Below are 22,133 nucleotides of genomic sequence, written 5' to 3' on the forward strand. Positions count from 1 at the left end.
TAGTGAGTAATAACAAACAAAAGGCATTTAGCTTTCTGGAACCTGGTATGTAGTAGATCTGTTGATCTAGCTTTGTTGATAAAACTAGACCGAAAGGAGCTTTCAAAGTCAACAACAGTATCATGCAGTGAAGGACGTAGATGAGAAGCTGCTGCTGCAGCTTGCAGCTCCTGGAGGCCCGTTTTGTCCATGATTTAGCAGGAATGCACTACCTTTCCATGAGGAGACACTGCCCACAGAAACCAAGGCCAATCTTTGAAGACGAACATGTTTTAATAGCCTTTACATTATGTAATAGTGTAATATAAATAATAATGTATTAATAATGATGTAAAATTATTTACATTATTATGTTATGACTTTTGTACAGAGCTTTACACCTAGATATTCTGAAGTTGGTGGTCTGTGAGTGGCATCGAGTGATGACTGACACACTCTGACCTGGGGTAGAACAACACGTCTCCCTGCAGTTTGCTGAATTTCAGGGCATCACCACCTTTTTTCAAGAGTGTGTTTTCCTATCCTCCCGAGTTTTGCCCACTTAAGCAATGGCTTTGCTGTAATAAAGAATTACACTATTTATCAAAATATTACTTTGGAGAATACTGGTTCACATAGTTCATTTTCAAGTTTTCTTAAACTATCAGGCCCATAGCTAATGCCAGTGGCTCCAAGGATGAGAAAGCAAAAAGCCTTTTTTTTTTTTTTTTTTTTTTTTGGCCAAGACCAAAAAACACCACATTTCAAACTTTACTGTCTCATGCTAGTCCCTGGAAAGTTAGAAGTGAACACACTCCCCTCCCAGCCCAATCACAGCTAATGAATAACCAAGATCTCCTGCAGGTGCCTTTGCCTTGGCTTTGTGAGCCTGGAGTTGCTGGCTGGCACTGGGCAGCAGGCAGCAGAGCTGGTCCCATTTATCCATGCTTTCCCTGCTCTGTGGGGGACACAGGCACATTAAACAACCTGGGTCCTGGCCTGGCGATGGCTAGGAAGCTATTTGATGTCAGGCTCAACGTGGACTTCTGAGTTGAAAGGAGAGTATGGGTCACCCGGCCCCACTTACTCATTTTACAAAGAATGAAAATGGGGATCTATTCCAGACATGAGAGTACACATTGTAAGGCTGTGCAAGCTCGCCGCACTTGTATCCGCTGAGCACACACTTACTGAGTGCCGAGTGTCTCCAGCATGAGAGGGGCTCTAGTTCCCAGGGTCCCACCCTCCACAGAGGACAACAGCACCTCGAGGGACAGAGGTGCAAAGAGCAAGGTGGGGGCCCTTCTGCTGGAGAGGCGGCTCGGGAGGGCCTTAGAGGAAGTGACACCTGAGCTCTTCTCTGAAGGGTGAAGCTGAATTACTTGAAGCTTAGGGCAAAGGGGTGTCTGGGAAGTGGAGCCTGTGAGCCAAAAGCATGACTTGTCCAGAGAAGTGTAACAAGTTCCATATTGTTTCTATGCTGAATCTGCACAGCAGTCACCAAAGGAAAGAGCAGGATCCTGGAGCCAGGGCCTTGGAGTCCACCAGCTGGCAATGGGAATGTTCACTGGGAATTTTGGGGGGCAAAATGTGAAAATGTTTCCTCTTAGCTCCAATTCTCTGTCTCTCTGTCTCTTTCTGTCCCTCTCTCTCTCCCTTATCTTTAATTTTTGTATTATCCTAAGAAAACACAGATGTCTCAGATGTGGGGATTAGCAGCCTGCCTCTTTCTGGATGACTTCAGGGGAGCACTTTGGCCTCTCTGAGCTTATTTACAATAATTCACGAATCTTGCAAAAAAAAAAAAAGTCATGGTAGCAGAGTTAGAAATTCTCCTAGTATTTCTTCTGATACTTTGAATTTATGATTAATATGTTTAATCTTCATCCCATCTGAAAAAGGAAAAAAACCTCCTGTTAGAATTAAATCCCCTCTGGAGATAATGACTATTTTTTAAATCTTTCATTTTTTTTATACTCACATTTGCTCCCAGTTCCTGCCAGGATCCACTAGAAAGCAGAGACACCCATGTATATTTGTGTAGCACTTGCTAAGTGGTAATAAAAACAGGCACGCTGCCCTCCTGAAGCCAACCTCCAGTGCCGGGGCCAGTGGCAGCAAGTAACAAAACCTTGGTTTCTGTATCTGCATCAGCTACATGGTGCTCACACACAGGAGGCATCAGCCAGTTTTCTCAGTTAAAGAGACAGAAACAAAATGTGTCCTCAATACTTTTTGAATTTAACATGTTACCTAATGTTTTACCTTAATTGCATGAATAAACTCCCTATGCATCTGGACACATGCATGGAAAAATCACAAACATTTCAAACCAAAACAGAGTATTTTGCCAAAAGAAAATTTCTTTGATATGTGAATTTCACTTTTTTCTATCTTAGTGATTTTAATGTAATGAAATTGAGAACTCTGTGCCTCTAAAATACTTTTTAAAGAGCACGGTATTTTTCCATTTTGAAAAAAAATTGGCAAAATATCTTCTACTCTATAGGTAGAAGTTAATTGGCTGAGGGTAATAAACAGAAGATTAAAAAACGACCTTTATCCCCTGATATTCTGTCAAGGGCTACAGTGAATTACACACCCTGGCTTGGGTTTGCACGCCACGTGCCGGAAGCCAGCAGTCATGCGAACCATGCTCTCCCACACTTAGGAAAAAAGCCCATGAGAAAGAGCTCCATCAAGTTCACGCAGAATGACCTCCAGCAAGACATGGAAAATGCTCAGTTCCACAAAATGTCTCTGTCCAAATACTTAGAGCGCGCAGCTCTGGCATCAGGTTCCTGTGAGGACAGACCCTGAGATGGATTTCTGGATGGAGGCTGCTGCCAGAGGAGACAATGTGACTGCAGATGGCTCATGCTGCTCCCATGCTGCAAGGGCCAGTGACTTGGGGCTCCCACCCGCCGTCCTGTTGGAGAACTGCGGAGATTCACCCCAGCTGGGTGGACTCTGCTGTGTCCCCTGTCAAGAAGCTCCTCGGATTCCCTTGGTTTTTCCTTTTTAAAACTCTCTGGTGTTTTCCTCTCCAGTGGGGGCTGCATCTCACCTTAGAAGAAAACGTTTTCCAACTAGGGTCTGTCTTGGTAGCTGGTCCAGAGGAAGGTCTCCTCTCTCTGGAGTGAGGCCCAGCCAAGTAACTCCAGCCAGAACTCTCACTGAGTGGGGCTGGATCTGCCCTTTCTCCTCCCATCCTCATGCTAACTGTGAAAATCCATCCATGCCCTATGCGAAGTCCTGCATCTCAGACTGTAAAATGGCAAAAGCTGAATTTAAAATAGATGATTATATTGACTCTATGAGGAAAAGAAAGTTCTGAGGTAGACAATTGGTAAGCAAGCAATTATGTGTAACTTGTTAGAACACTAGAGTGTAGTTTATTTGTCTCACTGATTATTTTCTGTTTAGCAGGCTGGCTAAGAGCCAGTGGGAGAGAAAGCTGGCTGGGAATTGAGAGGCATGAGGTCACCTCAGTCCCAACATTTCCATGTAAACGATGATGCGAGGTGGGCTGGTGGCAGGAGTCCCTGGAAATTCTCACAGTCTCAGCTTTTAAATTCTGTAAAATGTGTCATTTATGATCTCTTTAATGAATAACTTTTTTCTAATTAAAAAAGTGTATACTCTCTTTGGAGGATCTTTGGTAAATATGAAATGAGTTATAGAAGAAAGAAAATCATTCATAATTTTATCACTCAAATTTTGATAATTATATTCCTACATTTTTAACTAAACATAGATATTTTAGATAATATTGTACATAAAATGTTTTATCTGTTTTTTCATCCAATATTAGATCATAAACGTTTTACATGGCATAAACTATATATGTAACTCAGCTATTTCCACACCTGGATGCTTGATTTAACACTCCTTATACTGTTAACCATTTCAATGATTTCTACTTTAGCCTATGAATAACACTTCAACCAGCTATTATTCTCATATATATAGCTCATTCAATTACTCATAATCTCGTTGAGCATTTATTTATAATTTAATTGCATATTACCTGAGTGGATTGTAGTTATATGTTTATATGCTTATTCCAAATATAGTGCTAAGATTAGCATTAGAGATGGGAAAATATTCACAGGTTTTGAAACTAGAAGGAGCCAAACACAAATCCACAGTCCAGCTCTGCATACTCTCACCCAGACTTCGTTTCCTTACACAGAAAGTAAAGACAATGCTATTTGCCTTGTGGCAGCGCTGTGAAGTTAAAGGAGACACCGATTGTACACTCAGCAGTGCACGGACAGCGGCAGGCTGGGCCCCGACCAGCTCTAAGGACAATCACCATCGGTTGCCCCATGATCCTACTCTCAGGAGGCTCATATGCCATATGCCATGTGAGTGTCACTTACCTGGTGAACACAAATTTGTTGATTATAAATTATTCCCATACTCTGTTCTTTGTTTTACATGTTCACAAATCTGTAAAAAAAAAAAAAAAGGTACAATTATGAAATTAAAAGTTAATTAAAGGGGGATGTTTTCATTATCTCTGAAATTTAACCTCCCCAAATCCAGATTATAAAGCAAGGAAATGTCTTATGGCCCAACACTTGCCATCGATACTTTTCTGATGTTAGTGGCAGGGGAGGGTAGCGAAAGTGAAGGAATCAGAGCTCTGATGGGTGCACGTTGTCTTCCCTACAAATCCATTTCTTGTCCGGCCTTCCTTCCTCACTGGGGCTGCTCTATCCTTTTCTGCACATTTGAACTGCACCCCTGTGGGCCATTCTCATTTGCTTTACTTCCTAATCTGAATTCCATGGGACCTGCATTTAAGAGGAGAGCGGAACCACTTTGGAACTGGAGGAAGTTCACCTTATGCCATATGCCTGCCTCCTTCCTCTACAGTGAACGGTCTCTGGTGTCCCTGGGTGTTCAGTTTCTTTCCACTCATGTGTTACTGACTGTTCAGGTGGCAAATGGCCCATGACCCTTATGGTATTTAAGGGAAAAAAATTAAAAGCTGTGTTTCTTTTTTATTTAACTTTTAGGTTTGGGGGTACATGGGCGGGTTTGTTATAGGGGTAAACATGTGTCACAGGGGTTTGTTGTACATGTTATTTCATCATCCAGGTATTAAGCCCAGTACCCAGTAGTTATCTTTTCTGCTCCTCACCCTCCTCACACCCTCCCCCCTCAAGTAGACCCCAATGTCTGCTGTTTCTTTCTCTGTGTTCACAATTCTTATCATTCAGCTCCCACTTATAAGTGAGAACATGCGGTATTTGGTTTTATGTTCCTGCGTTAGTTTGCTAAGGATAATACCCTTCAGCTTCATCCATACTAATGCAAAAGATATAATCTTGTTATTTTTTATGGCTGCATAGCATTCCATGGTGTATATGTAGCACATTTTCTTTATCCAATCTATGATTGATGGGCATTTGTAAATGAAGATGTGAAAAGCCTAGGTTCTGTGCAGCTTATCAACAACCGCTGCATGGAGATGCAGAGAAGCAGGCATGGTAGCCACCAGGACCAGGGCGTAGCTGCAGGCGGTCTGGGAAGAGTGGGGCAGGGGTAGCAGTGACTAAGGACATGTGGCAGGGTTGGGCAAAGGACACGGGAAATCAAGACCATTAAGTGTCTTTTATAGAAAGAATGGCAGAAGACTCCGATTACTTCCTAAGGCCCCTCTCCTTGGGAGGTGTTCCTGCTTTCTGGTTCAGTGTCTAGTCCCAATCCCTGGCTTGGAGATGAGTTGATAGGCTCTTTCTGGAGGACAAAAGTAAAACACCAGAGTGTTCGAAGGAGACCATAGTAGGCAGTACTTGGGAAGGTCTTATAGACCCCACCCCATGGAAGTGGGTCTCAACATTACAGAATTATAGAACCCTCTCTCGGGCCTGTGAACAGTTGCTGTTGTCTCTCTTTTCTCTCCTTGTGCCTGTGCCACCCTCAGAGAAGAATGGACCTGAGGAGGAGAATCCAAAGAGAAGGAGGCAGGAGAAGCAGGTGGCCTGCCCCTTCCACAACCATGACCAGATGGGCCTCCTCTAGGACGAGGCCACGGCAGAGGTGAAGAACATTGAGCAGCTACTGTCCCTTGGGAAGGGGATCTGGGCCTGTCCCCATTACCAGAGCTGCTCGCCATCCCTGCAGCTCAGATGAGGGCCCCGAATGGCTGAAAAGCCACACTTGGCTCTCACTGTGGTCAGACTAATGGCCACACTGCGTGCTCATGGCACCTAGCCCATTCTCTCCTGGTGCATGGGTTGGAGAAGGCACATGACTTCCTGGGGGCTCCAGGCTACAGGGCCAATTGGCATTACCGAGGACAGGGTTTAGGAGCTGGGAAACCATTCCTAGTGCATTCCTAGTGAAACCACAGGAAGAGGATGCCGGGAGCTGAGAAGACTGTGGTGCATAAATCCATTTCCAAGTGGCTTTTTCCAAGGGGTGGTCCCAACTTCCATGCCTACCTGCAGCACTTGAGAGTACTGTCTTCTCTGATTTGCTGTACCTTTAAACAGAAGGAAAAACTGCTAAGGTGGCAGGTTTAATAAATGGTATCTCACTGTTATTTGGTGGGTATGATTTCACTGCTTTCTGGCTATTTCCTTAATTTGAGTACTTTGGAAACTATCACTTGTGGAAAATTCAGTATAATCCAGAAAAGATTTAAGCACATTTTAAAAGATGCAGGGAACTATGTTAGTAACCATTTTACACAGCAGCTGAATCCTCACCAGCACACCAGCTGAGCTGTGTGGACGCCAGCAGAGAGACGGAGGAAAGCTGCCAGCCCCATGATGTCCCAGGTCTTTCCTCTGCTGTCTGCCTCAGAGCAAGATGGACTAGTGCTGCAGTCATTTACTCACAAACATAAGATGGCCTAAAATTGTTATGATTTTGAATTTTTAAAGCACTTTTGACCTCCTTTTGCCCTCACAGTATTCCAGTGAAATAGCTAATTCTACATGTGGTGACACTGGGGCCCAGAAAGGTTAAGTGTTTTCTCATCAGGAGTGAGTGATGCATGTAGGAGAATGAAACTGGATCATCATCTCTCACCTTATACAAAAATCAACTCAAGATGGATTAAGGACTAAACCTAAGACCTGAAACTATAAAAATTCTAGAAGGTAACATTGGAAACACCCTTCTAGACATTGGCTTAGGCAAAGATTTCATGACCAAAAACCCAAAAGCAATTGCAATAAAAAGAAAGATAAATAGCTGGGGCCTAATTAAACTAAAGAGCTTTCGCACAGCAAAAGGAACAGCTAGCAGAGTAAACTGACAACCCACAGAGTAGGAGAAAATCTTCACAATCTATACATCTGACAAAGGACTAATATCCAGAATCTACAATGAACTCAAACAAATCAGTAAGAAAAAAACAAACAATCCCATCAAAAAGTGAGCTAGGGACATGAATAGACAATTCTTAAAAGAAGATATACAAACATCCAACAAACATAAGAAAAAATGCTGAACATCACTAATGATCAGGGAAATGCAAATCAAAACCACAATGCGATACCACCTTACTCCTGCAGGAATGGCCGTAATCGAAGAATCAAACAACAGTAGATGTTGGCGTGGATGTAAAAATCAGGGAACACTTCTACACTGCTGGTGGGAATGTAAACTAGTACAGCCACTATGGAAAACAGTGGGGAGATTCCTTAAAGAACTAAAAGTAGAGCTACCATTTGATCCAGCAATCCCTACTGGGTATCTACCCAAGGAAAAGAAGTCATTATTTGAAAAAGACACTTGCACACGCATGTTCATAGCAGCACAATTCACAATTGCTAAATCGTGGAACCAACCCAAATGCCTGTCCGTCAATGAGTGGATAAAGAAACTCTGATATATATATATATATATATATATATATATATATATATATATTATATATACACACACACACACATATATATGATGGAATACTACTCAGACATAAAAAGGAATGAATTTGCAATGATCTGGATAAGATTAGAGACTATTAATCTAAGTGAAGTAACTCAGGAATGGGAAACCAAACATTGTATTTTCTCACTGACATGTGGGAGCTAAGCTATGAGGACACAAAGGCATAAGAATGGTACGATGGACTTTGGGGACTTGGGGGTAAGAGTGGGAGGGGGGTGAGGGATAAAAGACAACAAATATGGTGCAGTGTATACTGCTTGGGTGATAGGTGCACCAGGTCTTCACAAATCTCCACTAAACAACTTACTCATGTAACCAAATATCGCCTGCACCCCAATAACTTATGGAAAAATAAAATTTTTAAAAAAGAGCGAATGATGGAGCCATTCAGTTTTCCAGTTTTTCATTTTTTAAATGAGTATTCTTTTTAGCTGGAAACTTTCCATGAAGAATGGCTTTTATTTGTGTTACCCCCATCTCCACTCCTTAACCCTCGCTTGAGATAGGATCCGTCAAGCTCATTTTGCAGATGAGGAATCCAAGGGTCAGAGAGGTTAGACAACTCTTCCAGAGTCACACAGCTGGGAAGAAGCGGCTCCAGGAGCAGAAGCCAGGCTGCTTCCTGGTTCACCAGTGGTTTTCAGTGTGTTTTGCAGAAACCTGGGGGCCTCCAGGGCTACTTGGGAGTGAGAACAAGGCGAAGCAGGGGCTCCCCTCTTGCCCAGCCCTGCCCTTGGTTTTCTCAGGAGTCACACCAGCCCTGGTTTCCTGTATTTGACTTTCCATGTAAAACTCTTGAGGAAAGCATCCTACAGGCTATCTCTGGAATATCCCTACACACAGTCCAGGCAGGAAACAGAGGCACTCACATCAGAAGCTGAGTGTTGGGTAGGTGAGGCTGCTACAGAGGAGACCTACCCTGCTCAGATACCCCCATCTCCCCTCCCAGCTGGCGATGCTGCCGTATCAGATGTGGGCAACCAGCTGCAGGGCCAAGTGGTGATCACTGATGAGACGCACACCCTCATCAACACCATCACAGGCATGCAGAGTGTAGAGGTCAGCGGCTCCCAGGTGTATGGGCCTCCCCTCACCAGCCAGGGCCTGCCATGGGGCAAAGGGACATGGATGGTTCCTCCAGACACCTGGAACAGGAATTCCTCTGGAGGTGGGGCTTGCTAGAGGGCGTACTGAGTCAAGGCAGTGACCTCATCGGAGGCTGACCATGGCTTTCCTGTGCATCCCAGAACTCTGGGGACCCCGCTCCAGTAGAGTGGCTCATTTCCCTGCACCTCACCTGCCCCCATGCTCCTGAGTCCCTCCAGCCCTGGATGCCAGCAGCCAGTTCTGTAAGCCAGGGAGATGGCATGAGTGAGGCAGGAGTCCTCTCAGGGTTGAATCTCGTCATTACTGAAGTTGCCTGGAAAGGATTGAACTGAGGGATGCTCAAGATCAGTGCAGGCTCCTCCTGCTGACCTATCATACACCGTGCATGGCACCAGGTATCTCTGGTCTTCACACTGACTCTGCCGTAAGGGTGGTGTTCCTGTTTTACATTGAGAATTTGGAGGTTTGGAGATGGTTAAGCCATGTCCTAAGGTCATGCAGCTCGTGAGTGTGGAGCTGGGGTGTGCCCAGTGGTTTCTGACCATGAGACCCCCACAGCATCCCACCAGTTCTACTGACCTGTGCCTGGGTTGAACTGAGGCCAGGATGTGATGGTGACCTTGAACCATCACTCGTTGTTGACTCCAGGTATTTTCCCAACCCAGTGGAAACTAGCGGGGAGATTCAGGACTTGCGGGATTCAGCCTCTTGCTTTTCTCTGACCCACAGCGGACACTGGAGCAGAACTTCCCTTCCCTTCCCTCTCTCTCAGCTCCCACCAGCCTACAAGCCATGGAAACCCATACCTTTTGTCTGCACCCAGCCCCCTTTCCTCCCATTGCTGGCTTCCTGTGTGCCTGGGGTCAGCATCTTCTAGGCGTATCTAAGATGTCGGCAGCACAGCCCTCGGCTGCTTACCCAGAGCCTGGTTTGTGTTCTCTCCCCAGCTCTGCCAGGCCATTCCCAGCTGCTGCAGTACATGGAGTGATACAAGTGAGACACGACTCTCTGAGGTAGATGAACAGTCCCTCAGCCTCGGTGGCCCCATGTCGGCCTCTGAGAGGCAGCACTTGGGTTCCCACCTCTGGCTCGGGCTGCCGTGAGGTGGAGCCACGTGCCGTTGGTGTCCTGGGCACATCATGGTATGTGCTGTCCATAGACCTGGGAAGCTTGGGACTGATTGCCGGCTCTGAGGCCTGGGGCTGTGGCCAGCCTGCTTTCTGGGAAAGGATTTGTAGCTTGTGACCCAGTTTGAGAGGCACCAGGCAGCAAGGCCTCCGCCGGGGCGGGCGAGGTGAGTCGCTGTCAGGGCACCACCACTTAATGTCCATCGGCTTCTCCTCAGGAGGCATTTGAGGTACCTGAAGCAGATCCTGTATTTGCTGGAGAAGTTCATGGCCATGCTGGAGGGTGAGAGTTCCCTTCTCTTCCCCTGCTGACCTGCCGGGCTGCTTTTTCCTTGGATGCCCACCAGGACATCTCAATTCTCTGTGGTTTTGTTTGTTTGTTTGTTTGTTTGTTTTTGAGACAGGGTCTTGCTCTGTTGCCCAGACTGCAATGTAGTGGCACAATCTCAGCTCACTGTAACCTCTGCAATTCTCCTCCTTCAGCCTCCCAAGTAGCTGGGACTACAGGCACGGGCCACCATGCCCAGCTAATTTTTTGTGTTTTTAGTAGAGATGGTGTTTCGCTATGTTGGCCAGGCTGGTCTGAAACTCCTGACCTCAAGTGATCCACCCGCCTCGGCCTCACAAAGTGCTGGGATTACAGGCATGAACCACCATGCCCAGCCAATTGTCTGTGTTTTCAGTCTTGGTCATTGATTTAACAAATTCTCATACTTTATAGCTTAGTTGAGTTGTCTGACTTAAGCTTTTTTAGACCCATCGGTTCTTTGCCCGTGTTCTAGGATCTTTTCATTTTGCCAGGCCCTGCTCTGTGGGGATAGTAAGGATACAGCATCACAAGAACACACAGCGTTTCCCTGATAGCCGTAGTGCTGTGGGGTGTTCAGAGCACTTGCATGTGCAATTCTGTGTGCCCTGTGAGAAAGCAGGGCTGGCATTTGAACCCTCACTGATAGACGTGTAAACTAGAGCTCAGAGCAAGGGCCGCTTACAGTTCACAAGCCCTGCATGGGATCCTGGGACCTTCCGGCTCCAGCTCCCCTGCGGCCGTGCATGACTCCGCTGCCTCCCTTCCTTTATGATGGGGCAGCCCCTTGGAAGGCGTCTGCGGAAGCAGAAGCTGCAGAAAGCCTGTGGGAGCTTCTCCTGGCGGGAGCTGGTCTCGTGTTGCTGCTCTGAGCCTCCAGCCTTGCTTTGCCTCGGGCTCACCACGTGGTCTGGGCAGCTCCTGTGTGCTCCCATGCCCTGTCAGTCTGGCTGCTGTGTCCTGGCCTCCTGGAGGAAAGGTGAAAAGCATGAATTTACAGGGCTTTGGGTTCCAAGTGCAGGTGATACAGACAGCAGACAGGGAAATACTGGATAGGAAAGGGCGGTTCCCTGGCAAAGGCCCCACCCTCAACCCTGAAGACCCATGGCCCTAAATAAGGACAGGCATGTCTGTTTTTGTCCCCAAAAAGTTGCCTTTTGGCCCACCATTCCCTGCATCCTGCCCCCATATAAACCCAACACCTTAGTGGGCACACACACAAGCAGCTGAATGTCAAGACCAGCAGACCAGCAATGACAGAAAAATGCAGCAGAAAAAGAGAGAAGAGGAGGGACGTCTGGACACTAAGGGGAGTTTGGCCAGAGGTGGAAGGAGAAGAGTCCTGCCACCGAGAGCAGTCCAACTCCAGGGGCAGACCACCTTCCCACTCCAACCCCTCTTCCGACTCCCCATCCATCTCACCGAGAGCCACCTCCACCACTCAACAAATCTTGCACTCATCCTTTGAGCCTGCGTGTGATCCAATTCTTTCAGGACACTGGGCAAGACTGTGGGATACAGAAGGCTGTCACACTGGCCATCTGCCCTTGGAATAAGGCAGAGGGTCCATTGAGCTGATTAACACACAAGCAGCCTGCAGATGGCAAATTTGTAAGAGCTTTGTAACACACGCCCACTTGGGCTTCGGGACACCCACCCCTAGACCCTGCACGGGCCAAAGCCCAAAAGCACTCACCCCAGGCTCTGCACCTGCCCATCTGCTGCTCCCCCCGGGGGGTTGAGCTGTACAGCCACCGAACAGGTGAACCACATCCCTGTCACACATCCTGCGAGGGGAGTCAGGGAACTATCCCATTTCAGAGGTATGTGAGTCAGGTGTAGGAGGCTTCTGGACCTGCCTGCCCTCTCAGTGGGTCCTTTGTATGCTCTAAACAGCAAAACAAAACCGTTCAAATACGGATGGTCTTCTTACTTGATGTGCACAGTGTGGAGGGAGAGAGAATAAGGAAGAGGGGGCCAGAGGACCACCATCCTGACCTGTTTGGATTCGCTTTTTTAGGGAACACTAAGCAAAATCTCAATACACACAGCCTCTTGCAGACAGGTAAAAAAGTTGCTCTCAGAGGGCCCAGAGCTAATCTGAGCCACTTCTGAGCTTCACCTTGGGACTGAAAGCTGAGGGCTCAAAACAAAACTCCCAAGGCCCTTCATGTGTTTGCTCTTAGGGATGGAGCTGAAGACTATCAACAACTTTCTCTTCCAGAGCCAGATCAACAACATCAACCTGTTCACCTTTCCACATTCCACATCTGATTTTCTTGTTATCACCACCTGTGGACAGAGTACTATGTTAAGAAAATGGACAGAAGAAAAAGCAAATTCCTTCTGTCCTCAAGCTGTCTGAGGATCCAAAACAGATACATAGTTACTTAACCCTTAATACAGCCTGCCTGTGAGACAAAAGTCATCTTCCTCTAAGGTGAAGGCCACAGGGACAGGTGAGAAAGGCACTTTTCTTGTTGCCCCATAGCACAGATGGGGACTCGCTGCCTCACTCCATCTTCTGGCACAGTCTCCCTAGGGCTTTTGGACAGAAGCAAGACATTGATTTGTTCTGTGTGACCCCTCTCTCATATCCCCACTTGGGCCTTGGGTCTGGTTGCAGCCTCAGACTTTTGTTCACTCTAGTCCTGCGCACCTGGCACTCCCCCAGGTGGAGCCTGGCCACTGCCGCCTGAACCCCAACCTCGTGACTCAGGTCAGCAACAGTGGCAGCCCCCGGGGATGGGGTACTGCCTGCATTCTAGATGGTATGCCAGGTGCAGTGGCTCTGAGCTAGGATATCCTATGGCCCCTGGCAAGGAGAGGAAACCGAGGCCCAGGGAGGTGACTTGGGGAGGATGGTGTGCACAGGCTTCCCACGAGTGAGCCAAGAGCGAATGGTGGAACCAGCCTCCACACCTGGCTGTGCTGATTTGAGGCCTTGCGTTCCTCCCATCCCGCCTGCCTTTTTTCTTGAAACCAGCTTTCCTCCTGAATTACCCATGGTGGTCATTGTCACTGCCATCATCCCTCTCAGACAGGCTGGGATCCAGGTCATCTTCGATGCCTTTCTCCCCTCGTGTCCCACACACCTGTGACAGCTGCCGGGCCTGAGAGCCTCAGACAGTCCTTCGTTCCAACGCTTCTCCCACAGCTGGGACGTGGACACAGGTGCTCCTTCCCTCGCCTTCCCTCTGCCCCACTTGCTTCCCTTCTCCCCGCTTCTTCCCGTTGGCCTCATCAGCCACCATTGAGAGAATCTTCATCAAAGGCTGTCACTAGTTTTAGAAACCTATAAAGGCTTCAAACTTCTCATGTCTGCATCCCAAGCTAAGAGATGTCACCAAACCACGTGCACTGGTCTCATTGACTGAACGGCACTGCCCCTGCCCCTGCCCCTGCCCCTGCCCCTGCCCCTGAGCAGGCCGCAGGCTTCACCTCCTCTGTGCTTTGGCTCACAGGAGTTTCTTTCTTAAACTCTTAATTTTTAAGGCCCAGCTTAGATGCTGTCTCCTGGAAGGAAAGCCAAGGGGGCATACATTTCACTGAACAACCTTAGAGAGACGAAATCCACACAGACATGTTTGAGAAGAGGGTCTCCCCGACTCAGGAGGGCACTGTGTTGTGGGCAGGGGCAGTAGAGGAGGAGTGGCCTTGGAGAGGAGATGACAGGTTGGCGGCAAGGAGGCTCAGGGTGCCTTGGCAGGTGGCAGTGCATGGTGCTTCCTGGGTGGTGGAGGTGGAAGTCTTTTTTTTTTTTTTTTTTTTTTTTTTGAGGCAGTTTCACTCTTGTTGCCCAGGCTGGAGTGCAATGGTGCAATCTCAGCTCACCACAACCTTCACCTCCCGGGTTCAAGTGGTTCTCCTGCCTCAGCCTCCCGAGTAGCTGGGATTGATTACAGGCATGCGCCACCACGCCCGGCTAATTTTGTATTTTTAGTAGAGACAGGGTTTCTCCATGTTGGTCAGGTTGGTCTCAAACTCCCAACCTCAGATGATCCGCCCGCCTCGGCCTCCCAAAGTGCTGGGATTACAGGCATGAGGCACCACGCCCGGCCCCATGGAAGTCTTTTTAAAAATTTAGATGACAGCTCACTCCGTTTGCACCCGTCCCTACAGCTGGGCTTGATTTTGCAGGTGCAGCGGCACTGTGAGAGGAGCACAGTCAGCAGAGAGATACCTGCTCCACTGTCTTGTGGGCCTGAGCAGGACCCAGCTGCACCCCTACTCCCCTGCCTTCACCATGCATTCCCCCTCTGCCCTCAGGGAACTCCAGAGTCCCCTTCATCCCCACCCTCCTAGGTGCAGTGGGCCTTGCTGGGGTGGTGGGATGTTGGCTGCAGGCGTCTTGGGCCGGGCAGAGCCTCCGATCCGCTCGGCCTCCCTCTCGCGGCTGCTCCTCATTCCTCTCCACTGCTCTCTCTCATCCCACCCAGCTCTTTGGCTTCACAGAACAATACGGAGCAGTGCTCTCATCCAGGGAGCTCAGCATGGAAGGGTTCTTTCCTTCTACCCTGGCACCTTCCTGGCTTAGGAGGAAGCAGTGCAGTGGGCACTGGCCTGCTGTGACTTGGGCAAGCAGGGGAGGTGGATGGGAGGGGATGGAGGGGCTGGAATGGGGGGGTCCCCTCGGGCAAGGGTCCCAGAGGAGCTTGTGTTATGGGGCAGGTGGGCTTTGGTTTGGGTCATGGTTTCATCATCTACGAGCTATGTGACTTGGACCAGTTTCTTTCTCTCTCAACCTCAGTTTCCCCATGTGAAAAGGGAGCAGACAGTACAGCCCACTTCGGCGGGATGGTTGTCCTGGAGATTAAATGGGGTTTAATTTAAAGAGAAAGTGCTAGTGCTTCTGCCTCAGACATGGACCCACCTAAGGACTCCCTTTCCTATGACAATAGAAGTGTCTGTTGGATCTGCAATCACCTTCTCCCCATAGATCTCTTTTTCCAGGCAGCCTCAGTCAGAGCAGCTTCAAGTTCTTGCTCCTGAATCCAGCCATGTACTTTACCCAGGTGGTGAAGGAAGGCCCGGTGGGGGCACTACCTGGGAGGCACCATGAAGCTGGTAAGGACACCTGCCACAGCCCCTTGTGCCCCAGGTGTTGGGATGAGACAGGACCTGGGGAGAGACGCACCGTCAGTGCTGTTCTCTCCTGGAGCCCCAAGCCAGAAAGGGTCAGCTCAAGTGGGCCCACTGGTGTCCACTAGGTGGTACTGCTCTCCTGTCTCACTGCTGTGCCTTTTGGGCATGGGATCGCACTTCTCCCAGAGAAAGCTGTTCTGTGGTATCAGCCTCTCAATGCGGTGCCTCAGTGCCACTCTCTTCCTGCACGCATCATAGAACTAGCAACCTTGTCTCTCCTATGCATTTAACTTTTAATATTTGTTTTTATAAAACTATTCTCTTTTCATTGCAGAAAGCACAGATAAGCAAAAACAGGGAAAAAATCATAATTCCACTTCAAAATGGTTCATTTTGGTGTACATCATAACGGTCTTTCTATGCATAGTTTTTATATATGTGGATACACATTTTTAAGACAAAACAAATGGTGTTGCCTCCACGTGCTGTTGTTATAACTTGCTTTTTTCACTCAGCAGCGAAGTGTCATAAAACAGGCTTCATTGTCAGCAAGCATTGCGTTTATTCTGCTGCAGTCCAGCTGCACTGTGTTCCAATTATATGGCTGTATTGTGTTTTACACAGCCATCGCTCTTTTGTTAGATATTCAGGCTATTTCCAGTTTTTCTCTGTTTTAAACAATATTGTGATAAATATAACCATGTCTCAGTGTAGTGGTGATTCCATCTATTGCACTAGACCATCCTCACATTGCTATAAAGAAATATCTGAGACTGGGTAATTTATTAAAAAAAAAAAAAAGAGGTTTAATTGGCTCACGGTTCTGCAGGCTGTAAAGGAAGCACGGCAGCATCTGCTTGGCCTCTGAGGAAGCCTCGGGAAACTTACAACCATGGTGGGAGGTGGACGGGGAGTAGGCACATCACCCGGCCACTGTGGTGCAGGAGGGCAGGGTGGGGCCGGTGCCTCGCACTTTTAAACACCAGATCTCACAAGAACTCACTATCGTGAGGACAGTACCGAGAGGATGGTGCTAAGCCATTCATGAGAAGCTCCTCCCATGTTCCAGTCACCTCCCACCAGGCTTCACCTCCAACACTGGGGATCACAATTCAACATGAGATTTGATGGGGACACAGATCCAAACCACATCACCATCCTAGCAAACGGCCTACCGGACGAAAGGCTGCTAGAAGTCCTGGATCAGCGCTTCCCAGCCTCAGCTGCCTGAGCTTCTGATTTTCATAGTTTTGTGTATATAGATTCATAGTTTTATTCATTCAGCACATTCACATTGTTTATAGTCACTGTTGTTCCTGATATTCAGGTTGTCTTGAAACTGGTATGAGGGCCCCTTCATGCTAGCGCAGGTCCTCACTGTGGCCTGGTCAGTCTCGCCTCCAGCATAGCAGAATGTCCTGGGCTCACCATGGGCGTCCTTGCCCCCACACTGGACTCATTTCTCCAAGCTGCCTTGGTTTCTTTTTTATGGGGAATGATATTTAGAAATCAAGCTGTGGGTGCTAGGATGTTTGCAGTGCTCCTGGGGCATCTCAGTAGACAGATCTAAGAAACGTATTTTCAGAATGAGTCCATATTGGTATTTCTAAATAAAAAGCAAAGGATTCATTTATTTGACCTTATATTGTATCTCTTTTTCTCTTAAGCTGAACATTTGGGGTTTTTTTATGTTAACATAGTTACTTATCTGCTCTATTCCACAATATACTTAAAAGTTTTGAAATCATAATACCAATATTACTTCTAACAATACATCTGATTGAAGCTGCATTTATTTTTTGCTCTTAGAGTATAACCCACTAAGGATGTATGGTCACTAGGCTATAAAGTCACCTGAAACCCGGCTTTTCTTGGTGTGCTTGTGTTGTCAGTTTGGTAGACGGCTAGGCTGTTCTTGTTTCATTTTGTTTTCAGTTTTAGAATTTGCTTTTCTTCTTTTTTTGATTTAATTATAGTTTTAAAATATGCAAGTATTTGTGTGGTTCAAAAGTCAAACCTATATAAAAAAATCTATTCAGGAAAGTCTCACTCTGACCCCATCTTCAACCTGTTCCCCATCTCCATAGAGAGTCAGTTTTACCAGCTACTGGCCTATCCTTCCAGTATTTCTCTTTTTTTCCCCAAAGAAAGCACATCTATGTCTTCATTTTTTCCTTTCCTGTTTTATTCATGTCAGGGACGTCCAATATTTTTGGCTTTCCTGGGCCACATTGGAAGAAGAATTGTTTGGGGCCACACATAAAATACACTGACATTAATGACAGCTGATGAGATTTTTAAAATGCACAAAATTTCATAATGTTTTAAGAAAGTTTATGAATTTGTCCTGGGCTGCATGCAGCCCAAGGGCTGTGGGTTGGACAAGCTTGATTTACGTGAAAGGCGTCTTAGTCAGCTGCCCAGGCCATTGCTCCTCTAGTGGGCTGCCTGGTTCTCCAACGGGCGGATGTAGCGGAGCTCACTCAGCCAGTACCCTCTGGAGAGGCAGGAACGTGATTATGGGGAAACACCCGGAGCATATGCTGTTTGGTCTCAGTAGACTCCTAAATATGAGATTCCTGGGTTTAAAAGTATAAAATAAATATGTTTAATTTGTAACTGATTACCACCAGAATTGTACTGTTCCGTATCCCACCAGCAATGTCTAGGAATGCCTGTTTCTCCACAAAGTGTTTACTTTTGGATTTTTGCCCATCTAACAGGTGAAGTCCTGGAGATTCTTCTTAGTGGTTTGGGCTGCGCCTGGCCATGTGTATTTTTTTAAATTTCCACTGATGATTTTGCTGCATGGCCAGGGTTGAGAACGACTGTGCAAATTTGCCAGATTTCCTTTGCTGTTCCTGCACGTAGTTTAAACGAGATCGCCAGCACCGGGTATCGTTCACCATTTTTCTTTTTGTTAACTTGCCGTCAGCCTTTTCTTTGACCTGTTCTTTCTGTTCATGTGTATTTGCTGTCTCTTAGCCCGGACTTCCCGTGTCCTTTCCACCGGGCCTTTGGGAGGTCACAGGGTCTTGATGCTGTGGTCTTGCTCTGCAGGTGTCTGACTTCCAGCAACTGCTGGCCTGTGCCAGGGTGGAAGCTGAGCACTGGAGTGGAGTTTTCCTGTGGAGAGCAGCCATGCCCAGAGTGGGAGGGGCCAGTGTTCATATTCTGGCCCCTGTTGTCTGCATGTAACCTCATACCACAACCAGGCACGGGGCAGAGAAGATCCCGAGAAGGGAGCCTCACCCTTCATGCGCTCACCCAGGCTCTCCTGCTCTGCTCCCTGCTGCCCGCTGCCCGTTGCGACTGTGGTGATGGCAGGTGGGTGAGTGCTGTCCATCGCTGCTCCTACACTGTAAGATAGGGTGAGGAATGCCCTTCCTGCACCGTGCCTTGGAGCACACCTGCATCTCCAGTTTCCGGCCCCTCCCTGGGTCTCACTGGATCACGTGATCCCTCCGGACAACATCATGCCCCTTGTCATCTGCAGTGGGATCTCCAACCAGCCCCTGGAATTCACGTTCCAGAAAAGAGAGCTGCCTGAGATGGTCAGTCCCAGCCAGCTCACCCTGCCACAACCTGGGCTCACACAGGAGGGGGTTTTCTGGGGCAGGGGTGCTCTGGCAATACCTGAGTGTTTTCAGGTGTTTGGGAAATTGCACTGGGACACCTGCTACAGAGCTGCACAGGACGAGCGGTATCGATCTAGATGCTTATGGGGGAAAGTCTGAGCTTCCCCGCCCCTCACCGCTTAGGCGCTAAATTTTCTTAAAACCTCCAGGCATCCCCTGAGGATGCCACGCATGAGAAAGCTGCTCATTCCCTTTGGCTCTCTTGCTCTTTGGTTATATCCTCTCCTGCTATAGGCAAGGATGAGGGACTTGGGGGCCATCTCCTGTGGCGTGCCTGGGGTGTGCAGCGCCTGACTGTCATCACGTAGCCCATCAGGACCCTGGAGTGAAGAAGGGAAGACTCAGTGCCAGGGCAACAGGAAGGCACCCCAGGACACTAGTGCTGTGATGTGTGTCAGAAAGCCACAGTCAGCAGCAGCAGCTGGGTGTGTTTGGTGGGAGGTGGCACCTTCCACCCTGTGCTCCCACCCAGGGCAGCCAAGTCCTCCCCACAGCTGCAGTCATGCCATGGGTCTCTCTCCTCAGTTTGGAGCCTCAAGGTTAAGACGCCATTTGCGGGGTTTGCTCCATGGGGGCTCCCTCTCTTCCTTCCTTAGATGGACAAGGTGGGTGGCCTCCTCTGTAACCTGTGCAGTGTGGTTCCCGGAGAGTTGGTCTGTTTATTCCCATCCTACGAGTACCTGCACCAGGTCCATGCCCACTGGGAGAAGGGCAGCCTGGGCCGCCTGGGCCGCCTGGGCCACCAGAAAGGTGAGTGGCCTGTCAGCCGGCCCTCCCACTCATAAGGACAGTGCCACCGAGTCCTCCAGGGAGCTCTTGTGCTCATCAAGTCAGGACAGGCTTCTAGCTTGTCATCCCCACCGCTCCCAGTCCCTGACTACAGAGGGTTTCCTCAAAGCCCCTCACTGCAAGGCTCTCCAGTCCCCCAGCCGGGAAACACAAAGCCACCCGCAGATCCAAGACACAGCACCCTGAACCCATCTCTGGGAGATGTCCTCTGCCTCCACATATTCCAGGAACCCAAGAGCGCACACCAGGTGGAGCAGGTACCACTGTCGTATTCCAGGTGCATTCAGGTGCGGGCATAACTCTGAGGCTTGGGCCCGAGAGCTTGGTGGGGCGGCGGCTGGAAACATTGTGAGTGACATCCAAGATTTTGCTCAGCACCTCTGGGGCTGTGGCCAGGAGACAGGCCGAGTGACGGAGGCCCTGCTCCTCTCTGTGACTGGAGGAAAGATGAGTGAGAGGATCAACTTCTCTGACAACCTAGGCCAGTAAGTAGTGCTTCTGCTCATCTCCTTGGCTGTGATACGCGGCCGGTCCTCACTCCAGCAGCTGGACCCCTACCTGCCGTCTGCTGCCATCAGAGCCCAAAGCCGGGCTGTGACTGCTCAAACCAGCCAGCTGGAGGGAGGGGCTCAGCAGCTCTGGCTTTGGCCCTGGGAGAGCAGGTGGAAGATCAGGCAGGCCATCGCTGTAGCAGAACCCAGTGGATTGGCCTAGGTGGGATCTCTGAGCTGAACAAGCCCTCTCCGGGTGGTAGGTGCAGAGAGGGGAGGGGCAGAGCCACAGGCACAGCCCAGAGGGCTGAGGAAATGGTAGAACGGAGCAGCTGGTGATGTGTGGGTGACGACCCAGGAGCTCCTGACGTCCACCGGCCCCAGGCTCCTGTCTCCCCCCAGGTGTGTGGTGATGGCAGGCATGCCCTTCCCCAATATCAGGTCTCCAGAGCTGCAGAAAAAGACGGCCTACTTGGATCACACTCTTGTGAGTGTCCCCAGTGTTGCAGAGGGTGAGAGGAGAGTAGGCGGCAAGTGGGAGTGGCGTCGCCCCTAGGGCTGTGCTGGGCCAGCGTCTCCTGTCTCCTCGGGAGGCTTGGGTAGCCCCTCCACACCCTCGATCTTCCCTGTGATGTCATCTGGAGCCCTGCTGCTTGCGGTGGCCTACGAAGCCTCCTGGTCTGGCTCCAAGGCCTGGCAGAGTCTCTTCCCAGGGAGAGCTACAAGCAGGAAATAGTCCGCATGAGTCATCCCCTTCACTCCCAGCTCAGAGCCCCAGGCCAGGGGCCCCCAAGAAAGGCTCCGGTGGAGAACCTGTGCATGAAGGCTGTCAACCAGTCCATAGGCAAGCCTGGCTGCCTCCAGCTGGGTGGACAGACGGGGGCTGGAGAAGGGGAGAAGAGGAAAGGGTGGCTGCCTGCCCTGTCTCCTACCTGAGGCTGAGGAAGGGGAGGGGGATGCACTGTTGGGGAGGCAGCTGTGACCGAAAGCCTTTGCCTCTGTTCCCACGAAGGCAGGGCCATCAGGCACCAAAGGGATTCTGCCAGCATAGTGCTCCTGGACCAGTGATACACCCGGCACCCTGTCCTGGCCAAGCTGTTGGCCTGGATCTGAGCCCTTGTGGAGGTCAAAGCCACCTTTGGTTCTGCCACTGCTGCTGTGTGGAAGTTCAGTCCTGCCTTTTCCTTTCCCGAGAGCCTCCACCACCCCAAGATCGCATTTCTCACTGCCTTTTGTCTGCCCAGTTTCACCAGAAGTCGGCCTCTTCCTGACGGGCAGCTGCACCGCTGCCTGGCGCTGCGCCCTTCCTTTCCTCTGCCCGCTGGAGACGGTGTTTGTCAGGGGCCTGGTCTGCAGGGATCCTGCTACAAAGGTGAAACCCAGGAGAGTGTGGAGTCCAGAGCGTTGCCACGACCCAGGCACAGGCATTAGTGCCCATTGGAGAAAACGGGAATCCCAAAGAAATGGTGGGTCCTGGCCATCCTAGAGGTCTTCCCAGGTCAGCTCCCCTCTGTGGAATCCAATCTGTCTTCCATCCTGCGGGGCCCAGGGCCAGGCTTCTCACTGGGCCTCTGCAGGAGGCTGCCATTTCTGTCCTGCCCAGCTTCTTAGAGGTGAGACGGAGCAGACCCACCTGCTTCTGCCCTTTCTGTAGCAAATGAAGTTAGCTGCCCTGGACTAGTCACCCTCTAGT

General features: G+C 49.2%; 1 pseudogene; it reads left to right on the plus strand.

The window, feature by feature from the left end:
• Positions 1–887: 887 nt before the first annotated feature.
• On the plus strand, positions 888–21,553 carry LOC129009873 (putative ATP-dependent RNA helicase DDX11-like protein 8; annotated as a pseudogene).
• Positions 21,554–22,133: the final 580 nt, after the last annotated feature.

Source organism: Pongo pygmaeus, chromosome 10, assembly GCF_028885625.2.
Source record: "Pongo pygmaeus isolate AG05252 chromosome 10, NHGRI_mPonPyg2-v2.0_pri, whole genome shotgun sequence".
Taxonomy (NCBI): Eukaryota; Metazoa; Chordata; class Mammalia; order Primates; family Hominidae; genus Pongo; species Pongo pygmaeus.